The sequence below is a fragment of the Oratosquilla oratoria genome, chromosome 34, assembly GCF_046742065.1.
Source record: "Oratosquilla oratoria isolate Oo_2021 chromosome 34, ASM4674206v1, whole genome shotgun sequence".
In the NCBI taxonomy this organism is placed as follows: domain Eukaryota; kingdom Metazoa; phylum Arthropoda; class Malacostraca; order Stomatopoda; family Squillidae; genus Oratosquilla; species Oratosquilla oratoria.
Genome location: NC_134810.1, coordinates 38,193,401 through 38,206,030, shown reverse-complemented (window position 1 = coordinate 38,206,030; position 12,630 = coordinate 38,193,401). Strand labels below are relative to the sequence as shown.

General features: G+C 43.1%; 1 protein-coding gene across 3 annotated transcripts in view; it reads right to left on the bottom strand.

Annotated features, from left to right (window-relative positions):
• The window catches only part of Shrm (shroom), a 1,346,254-nt gene that overhangs the window by 13,447 nt on the left and 1,320,177 nt on the right, over window positions 1-12,630 (bottom strand). The gene's annotated exons all lie outside the window — the stretch shown is intronic.

Here is a 12,630-nt window from a genome sequence, read left to right as displayed (position 1 = left end):
CGGGTAACCACGAGATGGATTTTTTCTTGTCTTTTTTTCATGGAAAGAGGTAGTATAAAACGTTTCTGTGTGATGGTTAAATAATATAGATAGACACTGTTCCTCTCTGGAATCTCGTGCATTCCTACTGGGAATGTTTGAGTTCTCAGGAAAAAAAAATATGTATACAATCTCGGGACAGAGGACTATTCTATATATCTGAAATCCAACAGCTTTATGTTGGAATAACATATGCTGACCTGCTACGTCGCTCCCGGATGCTACACGTGCATATACGCCGGCGGCTCAAGGCCTCCAACCCCTTCATCACGGTGACCTATTAGATTGATTTTGTTCCACCCAAAGGCAGGTTTTGATCAGCTAAGAGACGTATGGGCGGGGGTATCAATCGGCGAAAACCCCTTTCGGATCGGTGTCTCATCCACTCAATTGTATAAAAAAATTCACCGACCCTCAGTCGGAACAAATGCATCACCATATTGAAGTGGTTAAGTGTAGTTAGTACGATTACCTGACTCCACTTTTCAGCGTTCTCCATTGTGATGTCATCGCCGCGCGCCAACAAAGGACAGGCGACGTGACGTCACTGGTGTCGGTTGACTAAGCGGCTAGCGCGTCCCGAGAGGAATTTGACCTATGTTCACGGTGTACGAAGGACCTCACCGGGCAGTGATGGACCAATTCAGGTCAACTGTGATGGGTGAGTCACGTGGTGCTCCCGAGGTATACTGTACCCGATCCGTATCGATATAGGGTGACCAGCTTCATGCATCTGGCAACTCTCCTGCTACAGTCCGACGAGATTGATGCTGCCTAAGCTACAATTTCATGACCAATTCTAATCATGCTACACCCTATCCGAATTAAGCTGTTCCCGATTCAAATTGGGATGCATCTTCTTTAAACCATACTGTAATCGATTTATATAGTGTTGAGTTAAGTTTAAATCCTCTGTATTCAAAAACAATCATCGATTCTGTGACAACGGAGGTCAACAAAGTCATCATCGTTTTACGAGTTGGAGGCAGAAACAGGAGGTAAAAGGGATAGGGATGAGGGATGGGTTGCAAAGGTAGAGGAAGAAACGAAAGGGAAGAGGAAGAGGGGAGGAAGAACAGAAGAAATGTGAATAAAGATAAGAAAGAGAAAAGAAGAAAAGGAAGCGAAGGAGTTGTCACGTCCAAGGCCTATTGCTGTAGCCAAGGCGTTGCAGAAGAATGCCTTACCCTCCAAGGGGGCAAGGCCAACCACGCTCCCCTCGTCAGTTTTTCTTGTGTCACCGCGATGCTGACGGAAGCATTTCGGAGGCTGGAAGGGCAAACGGCTTCCTCCAGTCTTCGGACAAGAACGGGTCACGCTAGGAGGATGATTAGTTACGTACGCCAAGGGGGATTAAGGGGCTCGGACATGACATGCAAGAAGGGTGCTCGTAGACACGGGAAGCAACGGGTAAGCTGCTATTTAAGAAGGGATATTTCCGACTTAAAAGTAGTTTTGTCGAGATTTCTGCTGTGTAAGAAGTTACCGGGGAGGGGAAAGCAATTAGCGGACCACGGAAAGGCTCATGAGAAAGGTATTCAGGGTAACTGCAGTGTCGCCCCCTCGCTGGAACACCCAACCCGTGTAAAAATCGGTAAAGTAAATGAGAGTACAGTTTGCTAGTTTAGGCAGGGTAATTTTCCATCGAGACCAGCGTTTCCCAACCTGGGGTGCTGAAATCAATTATAGGGTGTGCTGGGAAGTGATGCACACAAAAATCACATTCATGTATCATTGATTACCTAGTTGTGCATATTTGACTTTTTCCGTGCTATTTTATTTTTCTAGGGTGTTCTTATTTCTTCTACAAACAATATTGTCAATTTATTTCAGTTCTAAGAAATCAAGAAAATAAATCATCAAGCAGTACACTTCACTTTCTTTTATCCTTCTAATAACAAGATAGGGGTGCTGGGCTGCTTAGACATGACAACAGGGGGTGCTATGGTTAGAAAAGGTTAGGAAACGCTGATCTAGATGTTCGGATAGTACAGGTTAATACATTGTGAAGATTAGCACGGTCACAACAACAAAGGTAGGGGGAGAGGTAGAAAGAACAGCAGATACTTCGAGGTCATGTGAAATAAAAGGGCATATGTAGATTAAAAAAATACTGGCTAGTAAGGTTACTTTCGGTGTAGGAACAAACAAAGATCATAGCCAGTAAAGTGGCTGTGGTATTAACTGGTACAGTTCAGTGAGTACAGCGGAAAAATACGGACAGACGAGAGTAAATATAACATATGAAGAACCAGATGTATTGAATTACAGTGTTTAAGCATGCGAGGGTAATTAATCATAGATTTCGTTCAGTCTCTTTCAGGTTGACGTCGGTTATCATACACGTACCAATGGCAATCAGGTGTGAGAGTAGTTGTATACAACTGGAAGTTCACGAGTTTTTAAGGATGTAATTATTCACGGAAAAAAATATTAAGGACTATGTTGCTGGTTGGTAAAGGTGAGCAAAGCTTAGTAGATTGCAATTTAAATATTTAGGGATGGCTGGCAATAGTCACGCATGGCAATATTCAGTAATCACTATAAAAATAAAATAAATAAAAATAAACAAATTAAAAACAAATGGAATTAAAAAACACATAAAAACCAAACAAATAAGAATAAAGAAATAAATAAAGCCCAAAGTTAACGAACAAACGATGGAGACAAGATTGACAATCAGAAGACAGACCAATGTCTCGGCGTCATGTCTGTCACAATTTCCGTAATAATTACTTCCGTAGAATACCCACGTCCTTCCTGCACATTTATACTACTCATAACTACATTTTAAGTGTAATGTACCTAAGCTTTCAGCACAGGTGTACACTGCACGTAATCCTATCATACGCAGAACTGAATCATTTAAAGTGTCCCCCCATGTCACGGGTTGGGGGGGGGACCTCGGTCAATCTGTGTGAGCGTGCCCTCCCATGTGTGTACATTATTAATGTATGAATCAGTGCTGTGTGCATTGTTGTACGTATCAGTGAAGGCTTCCACTGTGCGTGCGTGTGTGTGAGAGAGAGAGAGGCAGGCCTTAATACGTGTCACACAGGTTCACTTAAAGATACTATGGGGCAGGCTATGCGGTAGGTCACATTACTTCTGCGCATGAGCCGATGAGAGAGAGAGAGAGAGAGAGAGAGAGAGAGAGAGAGAGAGAGAGAGAGAGAGAGAGAGAGAGAGAGAGAGAGAGAGAGAGATCCACCAAGAGGAAAAACATCGTCTTGTACTTGGCACCTTCCAACACAACCCAAAACCACAAAAGGGTAGGGGGTGGAATGAGGTAGCTTCTGAGCACGCCACTACCCAGAACGGCCCTATGGAGCCGCGCAAGGAACGACGCTTTAACACTCTTGCCTCACGGTCATCCTTGAACTTGATCTTCGAGGGCATCTTCCGAGTACGTGCGTGTCTTTCGGCCGACATTCTTACCACACGCATTTCCTCACGGATTTGCTGTCAAAGGTGACGAGAGTGGGAGAAGAGAAGGAGAGGATGGAAGATGAGAGAGCGAAAGAGGGATGATGAAGGGGGAGGGAGAGCGAGAGGAGGGGGGCCACAGGGAGCGAGGAGAAGAAGAGGGAGATGGAGAGGATGGAGAAGGGCAAGGGGGAGAGAGAGGGAGGGGAAAAGGAAAGTGAGACGAGAGAAAGAGGAGAGAGAGGCGAGCCAATATCCATTTCAAAACAACGCCCTACAGGTCCCACGCGTAGCCGCAATGAGTGTGTGTGTGTGTGTGCGCGCGCGCGCTCGAGCTCACTCATTGGCAGACATCTTTTTGTTCTTTTTATTTTTGGACTTGGTCCCTCGTCTACACGCTGGCGGTGCCAACTCAGCGTACCATACAGTAGCCAACACGGTCCGTACTTAGTAATAATTGTTCTGGCAATATATTTGTTTGTTTGCAAAGTAGCCCTCACTATGCTAGTAGTTGTAGTTCCTTCATACGAATGTTTTCAATAATGATATTCTAATATTAACAGCTGACGTGCCTCACTTCAGCATTTCAAATCAAGATCCGGTTATGATCAGTTAACGTTAATCACTGATGTCCACGGTTGATAAATAATTGAGCATATTTGTATACAAGACTGCCGTGTGTGTGGATACTCTTCCAGTACTACGCTCTTCTGATTTTAAGGTAAAGTTTGTAGATTCGAATCCGCTACGAGATGAACCTGAGCTTAAACAAGGTCTCGTTCGATCAAAGTTTCGAGTCAGACACTTGAGAGAAAAAAATGGTCTGGCGAGTGGCGGAATACATAAAAATAAAGCGTAATGGTACTGAAAGAGCCATGGGCACTGGGGGGAACTGACGTCTTTTGGAGAGAGAAAAAGAAAAGAAAAAAAAAAACTTGGCAGACCCGAAGGGGGCAAATGAGACCTTTCCGCTGGATAACAATCCGTGACAAACGAGACGTCTGTCCATTTCCGCTTCGGGATGTCTAATTAGTAAAGGTCTTGCTGCGAATGAGAGAGAGAGAGAAACAGAGAGGGAGGGAGAGAGCGAGAGAGAGAGCAATAGTGAGAGAGGAAGAGAGGGAGAGGAGGAGGAGAGAGAGGAGGGAGGGAGAAAGAGAAAGTGACAAAAAGAGAGGGAGAGAGATTGCACAAGGAAAAAATAAGCACTAATCCAATGTAAACCCGGTAAAATTCCAGAATCCGGTAAACACGGATATTCAACATGAAACGTACATTGTTCAATTGTTCCTAACACTTAGGCGGGTGACAAAATATCATGCGGTTGTTTAAACTCGGTTAAAAGTATGAATTTTGGCAGCCATTTTCCAATATGGCCGCCAGTAAAGGATGTAAATTTCATAAATCCGGACATTACCTTCAGTATTACATGATTTAAGTGATGTAATGCATTTATATTTATAAACAGTTTACTGATGAAATGTAGGTGGGAGCAGTTTCTCAAGACATGATGCAAACAAGCAGGAACTATTTACATTTCTGGCTAGACACATGATGCTGATACAGCAGATACCAGATGGAACGTGGCTCGTTGTAACCAAAGGTGAAGATGTTCTTTGTAACCCACCAAATGACAGTATCACTGCCCTAAGTCTCTGTCCTCAGGTAAAAACTGACACAAAAATGCTGCTGCACACTGCCGATGCTGTCAGACAAGGCTAACAGAAAACTGCTATACGAACAGTTGACAGATTTGTGGTACTGTTTGTCAAAGCAATGTCTAAGCTACACTTAGAGCACCTGTGGGTTGCTTTTGGGACTGGCCAGTATTCATAAATACATAACTGTCCAGGAAATAGCAGCTTCTATCAGTCCTGATAAAGCCACCGCTCTGCCTATGTTTTATGCTTACACGGGATGTGACATTGTTTCATTCTTTGCTACGAGAGGGAAGAACCTGGCATGGCAGACCTGGAAAGCATATGAAGAAACAATAGCAATTTTCCGTATATTGGGTCATACTAGAGCGCTTCACCATCTTATCGTATGACCGAACCAGTGACATGACATAGACAACACTGATGAAGTGCATCAGCTTCTCTTCACAAAGCGGGGCATGCCAGTGACATGACAGACAACACTGATGAAGTGCATCAGCTTCTCTTCACAAAGCGGGGCATGCCAATGGAATCTCTACCACCAACAAAAGCTCCACTGGTGTAGCATGACAAGAGGTCAGTATATTAGGGTGGTCACATCTGGGGTCGAGCTATGCTGGCGCCCCCACGTTGCAAAATAATGGGGTAAAGACTTGATAAAGCTGATAAAATCAAAGTTTCTATGGCGACCCTGTCTAGCTTGCCCTCCTCCCAGAATAGCTATCTAGATCCGCCAATATGTTACTGAGCAACTCTTTTAGATACATTTCATCACTGCAATAAACGTTTTATAAATATGAAAGCTTTAAACCACTTGAACCATGTAATGTTGAAGGTAATGTCCAGATTTATACAATTTAATGTTTACTGGCGGCCATTTTGAGAAATGGCCGCCATACGCTTCCTGGGCAGGGTTCGAGATGGCCCCATATCTGAAAATCTTCATATGGGTCAAGTCTAACATCCTGTCAAATTTCATGTTTTTAACCCAGTTTGAACAATTATGTCACTTATTCGCCCGATTATAACCTAAACATTCCATGGAAAAAATAATATTTCAAATGAAAAAGAAAAAAACAAAAAAACAAACAAACTAAGTTTTGATTAATATTAAAACAGAACTAGAAAACCCAGAACCAAATCTTGACAATACATCACAACAATCTTGACTTGGTCAATTTGACCTGTTTTCAAAAATGCAGACAGATAACATTAATCTTCTTAAACATAAATACTCCCGACAGAGACCGCGTCAAGTGACTATCAATATCAAGCACGACCTACCTTGACCTACGAAACCCTTCATCCCGGCACCAGGAGCCATTGCAGCTGATCCAGATGGCGCCAAAGGGTTCTTCAGCTCAAAGAGTCCGAACTCGAAAACAAAGCCACAGTTCGAGTAGCGGCCTTCTTCGCTGAAGGTGTTCTCCCCCAACTATAGCATACAGTGTTTCCTCTTCCACTATAGCATATAGTTTCCAGAGCACAACTTTTTCGAAAACACAAAACACGTGTACTGTTTTTGAGTCGACTGACACCTTTCTACTTGAAGTGTCTCTTAGGAGTTCCTCTTTTATCGGTGGCAGATGTCGCCCGCGCGTTTCGCGCTGGTACTCCGTACGATCACGGCTCCAAACACGAACTGTCCACACGGACGAGGACCTGACACTAAACGACAACCCCCGTCTCCTCATCCTCCATCCCTCGCCTCCCGTACCTCACTTCCTCCCTTCCACTACCCTCTCCCTCCTCCTCCTCCTCCGTTGCTTCTACTCCCCACAGGCGATCTTGAAGGGCTTCCCCACATCAAGCGACTCTTCCCACTCGATGGAACAGCACGTGCGATGCCCTTCCCACTTCCCATCCCTGAAGGGTAGCGATCAAAATGCGATCTGGACATGCTACTGTCACCCTTGTAACCTGTGTCGAAATGCGGGCGCCTGCATTAACGAGTGAAGTGGATGGAATCCGACATTGTTACTTTTTTTTTTTTTTCTTTTTTTTTCATGTCAAGCCAGTGTCACGGTCATTACAGTGAAGACTATCCCATTCCAAGCACGATTTTTATCTTTAGCTGACTGTTCTCTTCCTGGAAACACTCGCTGACCCCATTTACTGACAACTACCACCTCATTAACTAGAGCAAACACGGGGAAGTTATCACAAGTCTTAAATATCAAGCTTTCAGCATGTACGGACTGATTTCTATTGTCGATTTTATTTTATTTTATTAATTTTATTCTACCTTTCTTATACGACCCGCAATGGAGAAGGATGCGAGACAAATCCTTACCCAACCACCCCCATTCCCACTTTTCAATCGTTTCGCCCTTTATTCATCTAATGCTGTCAAATATTCTTGAGGAAAAGTTAAAGTGACTCGGAATTTTATCTAGCAATAATACCAGAAGGGATTAAACATGGAAACCTTCCCGGACGCCTGATGAAGGCTCTACCCACAATGCAACTGAATCTCAGATTATCACGTGACAGGGCCACGCTCGCCTTCCCATTTCCTTGTTGATACTACTGCGTCCGAAAATATTTGTTTAAGGCGTAATCACACTGTGCTATTTTTCCTCCAACATCCAATCAATCAACGGCACCGCCAACCCCCAGCACTTTTTCCGCCATAAATTCACTTCGGCAAACTATTTTGTTGTCTCAGCTATTTAAATAGAATGTCATTTGGTATGTTGGAGGAAAATTATTTTCCTCCAGCATATCGGATTCCTTCCCGAAAGCTGCGGAATGCACATCTGTTCTTAAAACAGTCGGAGGAAAATTTGCCCAGTGTGATAACGTTTACCAGAGCAGCTGGACGAAAATTAACGTGTTTGTTCCGCATAACTAACGTGGATTAGTTCGATTGGAAAAGGCATCGATCAATATTATCCTCGTTAAATATTTTGAAATATCACTTTGATTTTCAAATTAATCAAACGAAATTACTAATCACGCTATATTTCCCTCGTTAAATATTTCCAAATTACATTTTGTTTTTCAAATTAATCTAACGAAATTACTAAACACACAATATTTTCCTCGTTAAACATTTCCAAGCACTATTTTATTTTTCAAGTTAATCTAACGAATAATTATTAAACACGCTAGGGTTTCCTCGTTAAATATTTTTCAAATACCATTTTGTTTTCCAAATTAATCAAACGAATAATTACTAAACACGCTATTCTGGGACTATCAACAACCCGTGACGAACTCTGCGAATTATAATTAAAGTCTTTCCTTGTCAAACGATCCCACAACAGTTACTGACTACTTGCTCAGTGGGAACAAATGTCACTGGCAATGGAACCCTTCCAGAGAGCATAACATAACTATAGCAAGATTATTTTATCAATTTTATTCAGCCGAGGGAGAGAGTATTTAATTGTCGGTGCCCGGACGTTTGGGCCATAAGCCAGCAACCGCGGACATTTGGGTCACGGAATGAAATATTGTACTTTTTGTATTATCTTTTATATATTACGTTAGCGTAGGCTAGATTAGGTTTGGTTTATTTAAGCTAGGTTAGGCTAGGTTCATTAAAAAAAATGGCTCTAATGTCCTACTCCGTGTCCCAAACGTCTTAGGTTGTTGGCACATGGCTCAAAGGTCCTAGATTCGTCACTGTCAGAAGTCCTTTGTGTTCCTTTCTGGACAGTGCACGTGCCGAAGAAAATCGTAAAGACAGCTTCTGCTGGAGCCCTGTAAGTTTCCTGGCGAAGACGGACCGCGACAAAACGAAGAATAAGAACAAGAATCAGAATAAGAATGAATATAAAACAAGCAAGAAGAATAACAAGAACAATAATACAAAGCAAGAACAAAAAGCAAACAAGAACAATAACAAGAACAATAATACAAAGCAAGAACAAGGATAAGAATACGAACAGCAAAAACTGTAATTCCTTCAAGAATGCGAGACATGGTGTTAAAGAAACGAAAAAGGCGTGACTGTGCAGGTCAAAGGCCTCCAGAGTTAATTCCATAAGTGAGCAAAGAAACTGAAGAACTGACAGACAAACAGACAGGTGAGAGAGAGGAAGAGGGAGAAGGAGGGGGGTGGGAGAGGGAGAGGAAAAGGGAGAGAACAAAACAAGAGGGAAAGAAGGAGAACGAGAGGAAAAATGATAACAAAATTGAGCTTTGATCAATCATGCCTCAGCTCTGTCCCTTAGGCGAATGCATGCGTCAGGCATTTGCGGGGGAGAAAAAAGTGTTTGCGAGTGGGGGGGCGGGTATTGGGGCTCACCGAGGTTTTTACCCCCCCCCCGCTCCCCACCCGAGACATCCTGAGGAATCTCTTCTTTGCCAACCTCACGTCCGCATTCAGCTGCACGAGTTGATGGGTAACAGCGCAGCAGTGTTAGAGAAATTCGAGCTCCCTAGTGGAGTGCACTCGACAGAAACATCGGCAGAGGTGACAGACCGAGGAAATACTAGAAAGGAATGCAGGATGGGGATAGGAGAGGGAGGTGGTGAAAAAAGGGATTAGGAAGAGGGTGGAGAACGAGGGAGAAAGGATAAAAGAGAACCTGTGAAGGGGAGTAGGAAGGCAGAGTCGGGGGAAGGCAAATTAACACGACGGAAGAAAAGGGAGACGAAGAAAAAACGAGGAGAAATACAGTCTCCATAAGGGCGAGAACTCCAAGTCTTAGTCTACAAGGAAACGACCTCGGCAAGTCAAGAGGATTATTTGCAAAAGCCAACCACCACTTAACCGAGTATGTAAATCATCAACGTCGCAAATGGAGGGTGATGGAGGGAGGGAAGGAGGGCGACCATGCGCCCCTATAGCACCATAAGAGTCGTATGATCGATCAATTGATGGAATGATTGACTGTTCGACACACGTGCCTGCCAAACTCGTTTGCATACTCGATGTGTTGCAAGCATGTTTGACATACAATCATGACTAGACCAAAACAATAAAAAAGAAAATCTTTGCCTAAGCGCAAGTTGAGACGCAGGCAACGCACCACAGAAAGACAGAACTGAACTGAAGTATAGTTTGAACTTCCCCTCTTACTTGGAATGCTGAGTTAGTACATCTAGAAGCATTTCAAGTGAGAGAGAAGTTTAAACTGTACTTAAATTCAACAACAGGAAGTCTGCCTTTGTTCTGTGCTGCGTCGGCTATGTCCCCTGCGTCTCAGTTTGCGCTTAGGCTTATACTGTCATCTCTGAATTGATGCGATTATATCAAAATTTCTTGAAAATTTCAGAATGCAAATCTACGAGGTATAGTACAACGCTGCGAGACGAAATCCCAAGTCCCGTTAAAACGTTAACTTGGTCTGCAACCTGTACGATACGGCATGGGAAGGTGTTATGTGCAAGTTGGGCCTGATCTCACCAAATGACGTCATTACAAACAAATATGACTGGATCTGCAACGGGAGTTTCTCGGTTGCAAGTTACATCTTGATGATGACGTCAGGAAGGATGTGACAAACTAAATCTACATCCCATCCCCCACTCTTTCCCAAGAGAGAGAGAGAGAGAGAGAGAGAGAGAGAGAGAGAGAGAGAGAGAGACACACACATTGGTCTCGCTCACGTGAAGCGAGCATTGCCTCACGTAGGCATAACACAAACATGTCGCACACGTGGATCGAGCGACAACTCAGAAGGCTCGGCCATCTGTCAATCTTCTTAGGCATGTTGGTGCGCATCTTCCCTTCAACAAGATTAACGTCTTTGGTAAAGACGACTTTCCCACAGCTGAATAAAATGACCAGGCGATGGCCAGAATAATATATGTAACAAAATCATAACAACGAATAGATCATAAAGCTTGCTAAATTTTTCCTCCCACGTCCTACCTCCAACTTCCGTCTGAATAACTAGAATACGACTTCGTTTACTGAAATCTATACTACTCTAATGACATTTCAACAGCATAACATTCATATGTGTTTACAATCTTAGTTCATCATTCAGCTTTGACGTTAAGATATTTTGATATCTAGAAATATGAAAAATAAAATATTGTAACCGAAGTCGTTTTTACCGAAACGAACTCTCAACGGTCGGCGCTGGTGAAGCCCGTGGAAGCCCAGTGTGATAATGCCTTCAGCTGAAATGTTCGGGATTACCGTAAGGACTTGGTCGACGAATAAACTTTCTGTGCAAGGTGACGTACATGGAGACGCGAATTTTTGACGTATGGCCGAAAATATATGAAACCGCATTATATTGCCCTAGTCTCCCATACGAGTATTTATTATTTTGTTTTTGCTACCGCCTGGCGATTTTATTCAGCAATGGGAAAACTCTCTGGCTACGTAAAGAATGTAAAACATCTCCACAAATCCAGGTACCTGCGATCTGAATCCTATACATTCCAATCCAGATTATCCGGGATTTTGTTCCGGCCAAGTTAGCTTTATAAATATTTAATCTTCCTTCATTGTTTACGACGCTTTAAGCCTTTATTAATATAGCTGTCGTCAGGGGATTTTATTAAGTCAAGGGACCAACCTCCCATCCTCCCTTGTGGACAACCTAGAAGGCAAGACTTACTTTGAGGGCGGAACTGTCATAAGAACACAAGTACATAAGAATGAAGGAGACTGCAAGAGACCATATGGCCAACACTAGACAGTTCCATTACCACCCGTCATTCCCATCCATAGAGTTGTCTAACTTTTTCTTAAAGCAACCGTTAGTTTCAACGCTCATTACATGGTTACTAAGTCCATTCCATTCGTTAACCACTGTAGTGGTGAACCAGATCTTGCCTATTTCCTTCTTAAATCTAAATTTGTCCAATTTAAATCCATTACTGCGAGTCCTGCCCTGTTGCCTTAATATGATGACATTGTTTCTGCCTGACCTGAAGCATGTGTAGTCTTGCGGCCCTGTACCGCAAGTGTGATCGCATACGGCTAGAATAAATAATACACAGGAGACAATAAATCATGCCGAGTTCAGATTGCACTAAATTTCGCTCGATCGAGAGATTTGGGCACGTGCTTCCTTAAAATTAATAATAAATAAATAATAATAAATAAATAAAATAAATAAATATACAAATAAATGAAAAATAAAATCAAACTCTGACACCCCTCACGACCTCACACCCCTTTCGACCTCGAGACCTCACCCTCTCTCCCACCCTAAGCTCACAAACGTCCACTGGGGTAGGAGGTTCCGGTCAACTTGTTTTTCTATGAAAAGACTGGTCATGCGAGGTCAAGCAAGGCCACATCAGGTCAAATAAAGGGTTGGGTTGGAAAAATCTCCTCAAAAAGCCAACATTCAATATCTTCAGAAATGTGCCCAGGATTTGTACCAACCATGATAAAAATAATAATGGTGGTGGTGGTGCAGCTGGAGGTAGTGTTCGTGGTAGTGTTGGCAGTACTGGTGGTGGTAACGGTGGCGTGAATATCGTAATTACCATCAACTTTATCTTGCAAGCTCTTCACTCGTGACCTACAGAACAGTCAGTTCCCGACCCTCACCCGTCTCCCAAGTAAAGCTTAAATGTAATGATCTAT